The 8,490-nt window shown below is 37.6% G+C and overlaps 1 pseudogene across 1 annotated transcript; it reads left to right on the top strand.

The window, feature by feature from the left end:
- Window positions 1–285: 285 nt before the first annotated feature.
- On the top strand, window positions 286–7,011 carry LOC306665250 (dynein light chain 2, cytoplasmic-like; annotated as a pseudogene). The gene is made up of 2 exons: window positions 286–372; window positions 6,684–7,011. The product of its transcript is annotated as a dynein light chain 2, cytoplasmic-like (transcript).
- The last annotated feature ends 1,479 nt before the right edge of the window (window positions 7,012–8,490 follow it).

An 8,490-nucleotide genomic window follows, 5' to 3' on the forward strand; every position in this document is an offset into this window, starting at 1 on the left:
TATACAAATAGTCCCATTTAAAGTTTCTTGTCTTATTTACTGTTCACATCTAATTATGATACTGATGCTAGCAGCTCCTGAACACCCCCACACCATTGTCCTTCTATACTTTTCTACAAAATTTTTCACCACAAAGAACTAAAATTCTGGAGCAAAGCAGGGCAAGGCAGTATGATAAGCCCCCTTGCCCTCTTGTTCTAATCAACTACTGTTCACCCTATTGATGAAGAAGGGATCCCTCACAGGATGGAATAACATGTGACATCCAACACTGAACAGATGAGAATGGCAGCCGTTAGTCCAGGGAAAAAGACCCAGCATGCCACACAGACCAGTGCAAACAGAGGTTACAGTGCAGAGCAGAGTGAACCAGCAAGAACTTAGGAAGTCAGGCTTTGAGGTTGACAAGTGTGCACAGGATGCCTTTTGGTTCCCACTGGAGAATGTTATTAGCTGGTTTGAGGAATTCTACAGGCTGACAAAATCCACTAGGTTGAGGACTGAGGAGTGTGCAGCAGGAGCTCAAAAGAGAATAGACTGATGGGTGGGGCCTTACCTAACAAGAGCAGGGAAACTCACAGCCCTTTAGGACCCTTGGAGGTTCACAGATGTCATAGTAACACTAAAATGTTAGCACTTACCCATCTATTCTATCGAGTCAAACAAATTCTTGAGAATTTTCTCTAATACTCCAAAAGTCTGCTTTTGGATGAAAACCAAATGAGTCATCTTATTTTTGTCATAGAAACGAACAATGAAAGAAACTGGTTCAACGGGGGAAAGAACCATGACTTTGACTCATTCTCAAGGAGTCACACTGAGCTGAGAACTGACCTGAAGCCAGAGGGTACTTACTCTTGGCAATTGTCTTTAGGGTACCAAAGCATGGAGTGAACTTGTTCCAGAAACAAGGCGAGTTACATGTTTACTAAATCTTTCTAATTTTCCTCCTGAGCACACTTCTTTTCCCCTGCACCCAGTACCACTGAGTATTAAACCCAGAGGCACTTTAGCACTATGCTACACCCCTGGCCCCTTTTAAATTTTTTTAGAATTTCTTTTTTATTTTGAGACAAGATTTTGCTAAGTTGCTGAGGATGGCCTTGAACTTGTGATCCTCCTGCCTCAGTTTCCTGAGTAGCTAGAATTACAGGCTTGTATCACCATGTCTGGCCTAAGCATACTTTCTCTGCATCTCCAAGCTACTACTACACTGGGGACCCAAAACTGAGTTTCAGCCACTTCCAGATCCATATAAGTTCCCTGGTTTTCTCTTACCTTTCCATAGTGACTCCAAAGGCCGCATGCTGTAGACGGTGGCATCAAAAGATAGAAGGAATTTAGTCTCTAAATGACAGTCTCTTCCCCACAATATCCTCATTGGACTATGACCTAAGTGAATTATAAAAGATTTTTATTGTGTTAAGTCTTCAAGGTTAGAAAATTACTTGTTATAACCGATAACTGACTCTAATAGATAACCCAGGACAGAACATTAAGAAAATTTCAGATATGACAACAGAGCTTAGATATTGTTACAAATATGATACACCATTTTCTCTGAGCAATCAATTCCACCTCTCATGTTTTCTGCCATAGAAAATGTCTTTAAGTTGTGTCACAAAAAAGAAATTCAGCTCCTATTAGGCACAGTGAAAAAAGAATTAACAAGTTAATGCATTAGAGAAAAGATAAATTTTGGATAATACATGCAAAAGTAAGGTGAAAAGGAATGGGAAGACAAATCTACTATATTAATAAATAAAACAAGAGCAAAACAAGATAATAAGAAAAAAACAGAAGGAAAGGAAATAGATTGTAAGAATTCAACTGAAGGCCAAAACAGCATCATTACAGACATAGAAAATTAATGTTATGCTGTTAGAAACAAAATAGACAACAACTGAATTACCATGAAAGAATAAAGGTTTGAAATGACCAATAAAATCAATCACCAAATAAAAATATGAGAGAGATGGTTATTGAAAGAATCAGATATAAATAAATGAATATGGAGCACAGATATCCAAGATTTAACAGAAGTTACCCTGAAATTGACAAATTTAATTCATGCAACAAAAGTACTTAAAAATTATTACCAAAAAAATAACCCTCAACTAAGGAATGATTCTAGCAGACCGAACATCTGTATAAACATGAAAGAAAATTTCACACATATTTCAAGTTTAAAATATACATTAGTAAAATTATTATATTTTTAAAACAAAGAAAAACAGAAGAAAGCAGAGAGGGGAAGAAGAAGAAAAGAGGTGGGAAGGAAACAGAAGGAAGCAGAAGGTGTTTTTCAGGCATCAGGCAGAAAAAGAAAAATCCCCTGTAAAGAAGACAAAATTGAGGCTGTCTTTACTTTCTCATAGCATGATCCAGTCCAAAACACAGAGGAGAAATATATAAAGGAATTTTCTAAAGGAAAAAAGCATATGGCCCAAGAAGATTATATTCAATCAAGATGTCAGAACACCAAGCAAACCTTCACAAATCTGAAAGAGCTCTAGGAATATAGGAGTCATGGGTTCTTACTGGGAGGGGAAGAAACAAAGACAAAAACAAATTACAGAACTCAGAAGTGGAAGGTAGATAGATGGGTAGTATGGTGGTTTGGATGTGAGGTGTCCCCAAAAAGCTTACACATGAGTTAATGCAGGAAGGTTCAGAGGAGAAATGATTGGGTTGTAAGAGTCTTAACCCAATCAGTGAATTAATCCCTGAGATGGGATTAATTGAAGTGGTAGGATGTGACTGGAGGAGATTGGAATTAGGGCATGGCTTTGCGGTATATATTTTGTATTTGGAGAGTAGAAACTCTCTCTCTCTCTCTCTCTCTCTCTCTCTCTCTCTCTCTCTCTCTCTCTCTCTCTCTCTCTCTCTCTCTCTCTCTGCTTCCTGATGATGGCAGCTGCTTCCTTCTGCCATGCTCTTCCTTCATGATGTTCTGCCTCACCTCAAGCCCTGAGGAATGGAGCTGGCCTTCTATGGACTAAGACTTCTGAAATCGTGAGCCCTTGAATAAACCTTTCCTCTTCTACAGTTGTGCTGGTCAGATCCTTTTAGTCACAGCAGCGAAAAAAACTGCCTAAAACAGGTAGGTATAATTCTACCTAAATATGGAGTGAACACTATACTGGTGTAATCCAACAACAATGGCATGAAAACCAATGTAAGTAATGACAATATAAAACAAGTTCCCCTAACCTGTGGGGAGGAGGGCACCGCTATGGAGAAGGCATAGCTGTGAGGTCAGGAGCTCAGGGCTCTGGACCCAGCTGAGCTCCAGTCATGCTGCTTCCTCAGTGATGTGGCTCTGGACACTCATGTAAACTTTCTGTACTTTAGGTTTTTGCTCATCTAAAAAATGAAAATGATAGTTCTACCTCATGGGTTGTTGTTCATGCACTTAAAGGTATTTCAAATAGTGCTTGACTCGTTGCAATCACTCAAGGGTGTGTTAACTCTTGCTAATAGTGTCCTCATTTTCCATAGCAGAGACTTCAATCAATACTGTTAAAAATGGAAAGAAGTCATTTTTAAGAATGACTTCACGATCACTTCTTTGAAACTTGAAGAAATTCTGTATAATATAATATTTCCCTTAAACTAAAAAAAAAATTAAATGCAATATTCTTCCTTTAGAACAAGACCTCATTAAAAAGTAATTTCCACCAATCTATGCTTTTTTATGTATATATGTACAGAAATACTTCTGGAGTAAAGTTATTTCTATGATGGAGAATTGGCAATAATTTTTAAAACGTGTTTTTAAAGCTTTTTTGCATTGCTTAATTTCTTTATATTGATTCTGCTTGCACCACAGCACCTGGCAGTCAGTAAATCTTTTGATTCAGCTCTCTACCTAGATGGAGCCTATAGGAGCTTTTAAAATCATATTTGTTTTGACTTTAAAAATCTTTTTAAACCGGGTGTGGTGGTGCATGGCTATAATCCCAGTTACTCTAAAGGCTGAGACAAGAGGATCCCAAATTTAAGCCTGGGCAACTTAGCAAGACTCAAGTCTCAAAGTAAGAAAAAAGTGAGCGTTTGGGATGTATCTCAGTGTTAGACCCTTTGCCTAGCATGTGCAAGGTCCTGGGTTAGCCCCCAGTAACACACAAACGCACACAAAAAAATAATAATAATAAAATAAATAAATAAATAAATTCTTAAAAAAAAAAAAGCAATGTAAACTCAGAAATTCTCAAAGAAAAAAGATATCATGAGAGAACTAAATCCTCTCATTGGCAATCCCCCCATTTCCATGTCCATTGCACCAATTTCTTTTTTTTTAATTCAATAATCACGTTACCTTTATTTCCTTAAGCAACAATTTTGTATATGTCATTTCAGGAGCTTGCTAAGCATTAACAAGTGCCTGTGTGTGTGTGTGTGTGTGTGTGTGTGTGTGTGTGTGTATTTCAGAAATATGCATCTATTCACTATTTATTGTTAACACATAAAGATTCAAGTCCACACACAGTTCACTACCTTAAATCAGCCTCTTAGGGAAATGGACTTGAGATGGAGATTTGCATGCAGATTGTTTATGGAAAGTGATCTCAGGAATGACTCCTGTGGGAGAATAAAGACAGCAAACCGGCAGAGGCAGAAGTGGAAATGCAGTTCTGACAACCCCAGTTTCCAGGTTACTCTTGGCAACCACAATGATTCCATATAATTTTGTCTTAATCCAACCTAACCTACTCTTGCTACCAGAATTTACTTGCAAATAGATCAATATGCAATTCCTCTGAAGGAACAACATGTGAACAAATCTGTCAGAGTTCAGATCCTAGGCCAAGTATAAAAATCTACACTATGATGACCTTGTATCTTTTCTTCTCAATCTTTTGTTTATTTTTTTATGGCTTTGGATAAGGTTTTCAGTGTCATTCAAGAAAAACATATTGCCCATGTATTAATTTTGTTTTTTGTTTTGGGATGTAGTGCTGAGGATGGAACCCAGGGCCTTGTGCATACTAAGCATGTGCTTTACCCCAGAGCTGCGACCTCAGGCCTACTTATTAGTTATTGCCTAATGCCTAATGCCTAATGTTATATGGCCAAACTAAATTCAAGTGTTTTCAGAAGCAATCCTTTATTCTCAAGCATAGGATCTGCAGATCAACTAGAGTTCACTGATTTAATATGGACTCAGTCAGGTGGCTGTGCTTCTGGTTTGGGTCCTGAGTATGGGTCAGCTTCAGGTCTGTTCCATGTGTGTTTGTTCTACCCATGGCCCATGGCATGCTCCTCTCATGGTATGTCACCACAATAGAACGCCAGAACCAAGCTAAATAGGAACCAAGCACATTTGTTCTGCTCAACTCATGACTACTAACATTCCTTGGCCAAAGCACATCACAAGTCTAAGTCCAACCCCATGAGTCTGGTGAAGTATTTATTTTACCTACAATGTGAGGGAGAATGAATACTTACTGAATAGTTACCCAAATTGTCAGACTAATTCCCTCAACTTTGCAGGTGCTACCTTGTGGATCCTGGATGCAACTGGTTAATTGAGAACATCCTCTCTTTTTCTCTCTCTCTTCCTCCCTCCCTCTCATAAATTTAAGGAAACGTTTCTAGATTGCAAATAGTTTTTTTCCAAACAAGAAATCTTGCGTGGGGCCAGGTTCAGAGGTACAAGCCTATAATCCTAGTGACTCGGGAGGCTGAGGCCGGAGAATCAAAAGTTCCAGGCCAGCCTTAGCAACTCTTTGAGACCCTGTCTCAAAATAAAACATAAAACATAAAAAGAGCTGGGGATATAGCTCTGTGGAGAGTACCCCTGGGTTCAATCCCTACTTTAGAAAGAAAGGAAGAAAGGAAGGAAAGCATGCATGAATAATTTGGAAAAAGAGTATAAATAAAAGTTAGCTACAATAACATCAACAAGATTATTACTCTGATTATGTATAGTAAATGAATCTCTTATAATCTGTTTATATATTATGTTTTATAGCACACATTTTAGTCACCATTAAGTGATGAGAGCATTTTATTAGGTCATTAAATATTCTTCATGAACAAGGATTGCATGCTACTATATCATATGGAGATATTCTGACTTTTTCAGTAATACTTATTGCTGGACATCAGTGTACATAAATCTTTGTGCACCTGTGATATTTTCTGAGTACTCATTGTCATCTTGGACCTTACCCTCCCTGCTCCAGCCACACTTGCCTCCTAGCTGTTCCTCACAATGCCCCGCACATTTCTGCCGTACGGTCTTTGCTTCCCTGCTTCCTCTGATGGGGATATTTTCCTCCTATGACTCCTTTTTCCTCCTTGGAGTCTTTTCTCAAACATCACCTTTCCAATGAAGCCTCTCATAGCACTCCATTTGAAACTGCAACCCATGATTTGTCCTTTTCCCCTGTGTCTCTTATCCTGCTTTTTTCTCTTGGTAGAACACCTTCTATCTAATACACTACTTATTTATTAGATTTACTATTTATTGTGTTCCCCTACTAAAATGTAAATTCTAAGATAACAAATTTTAATCTTTTTTTTTTTATGTATAGATTCCCAGTACGTGGGAAAGTGTCCAGCATAGAGTAAACACTCAATAAAGATTCTGAACTAAGAAGCATCTAGAATAGAATCAAAGGGTATAATTTAAACTTTTGAAAATTACCTTATGGTGATGCATCACACTTCCCTAGGTAACTATCTCTTGGCCTGAGTCCAGCCTGTACCTGCCCCACCCCAGGAGGGTGTGTGGTCTACCAGTGGTAATTGTGCACGATCCTAAGGCAGTGATCAAAAATGTAGACACTTCAATGAGATACAGCAGGACTAAGTGGAGCACACTACTCAAGCATTAGAGAAATACAACGTAGAAAAGGATGTTGTAGAGTCTGACCAGAAGTACAACCCCACCTGGCACTGCATCCTGGGGAGGAACTTGGGTACTTATGTAACACATGAAACCAGACACTTCATCGACTTCTACCGGGCCAAGCAGCCATTCTTCTATTCAAATCTGGTTAAAAGCATGGACTGTGTCACACGTCCAGTGATAGATTCACAAATAAGGACTGCAGTCTAAATTCCAACTATCAGAGACTGAAATCTTTAGCCTTACGAAGGAAACAGTTTGATCTTTGACCATTTCTTGTGTTTTTTAAAGGGGATTCTCTGTACTAGTTTGTTGTAGTTATAAAGCAATTAGCAAAAAGAAGGAAAAAGTTCCCTTATAATCAAGTTGGTCTAAGAGCAGGTATCTTATTTTATTTTTTGTCATGCTGGGGCTTGAACCCAGGACTTTCTACATGTTAGGTAGTCACTCTACCACTGAACAACATCCCTACCCCAGAGTAGACATTTTAAACAATGACGTTCACATTCTATTCACTAAACACTTTATAGTGTTTCCAAACCCAAATCAAACTTTTGTAGTACATTACTATCATATTCACAGGACACATATACTTCACTTTGGAAGTAAATTAATCATTAGTTTTCCATATATAAATGCTTTCAGATTGTGTTGCCCTCTCCCCAAAAAATCAGTCCTGCTTTTGTCTAGTTCACATGTGCCTAGCATATCTAGATTGCTAAATTCCAACATAATCTACTATTGGCCTAATTTTAAAACATACAAAACTAACGGAATTATTAAATCTTCACTAAACTATCTCAAACCTCTTAAATATTCACTAAAGTGGTAATAGTCTTGTATGCAAAAGGAATTTGCTCTCAAGGTCTACAGTCAATAAGTAAATGCAGTTTAATATCTTATTTAGAATATTGGTAACTTATTATTTTTTTAGGATATTAATAATTTCTAGTTGTCTCTCTTTTCCAAATGTCCTCATCTTCTCTGGATATGTAACTCCTGTTTAATATATAAACTTCTCTTTGCCATTTTTCTTCTTTAGACATTCTTTTCAACAAGAGCTCTAAAATACTGCTTCAATCCAATGTTCATTATTTTCAGTACTCATTTTCAAACTAACTTTAGAATTACACTCATAATGGCACTGGGCAGGCAGCTCAAGTGTACAGTCCTTGCCTAGCACATGACAGGCTCTGGGTTCAATTCCTAGTAATTAGTAATAATAATAACAATAATAAATACACACTGCAGAATATTATTAATGGTTGGTTTCATTGACATATTTTATTAATGCTTCATTTATGCTCTTTTTTAACTTTTTCTCTACATTTTTTATTGGTGCATTATAGTTATACATAGTGGGGGGATTTGTTGTTACATATTAGTACACGCACACAATATAACAATATAATTTGGCCAATATCCTTTCCCAGCACCTCTCCTGTCCCTCCATCCCCTGGTCCTTTTCCTCTATCCTACTGATCTCTCTTTGGTATTCATGCAATCACCTTTCTTTTCCTTTTGCCTCTCTAGCTTCCACATATGAGAGAAAATATACAACTCTTGACCTTCTGAGTTTCGCTTATTCTTCCTAACACAATGTTTTCAAGTTCCATCCATTTTCCTGTAAA

This window comes from Sciurus vulgaris (genome assembly GCF_902686455.1).
Source record: "Sciurus vulgaris genome assembly, chromosome: 1".
In the NCBI taxonomy this organism is placed as follows: Eukaryota; Metazoa; Chordata; class Mammalia; order Rodentia; family Sciuridae; genus Sciurus; species Sciurus vulgaris.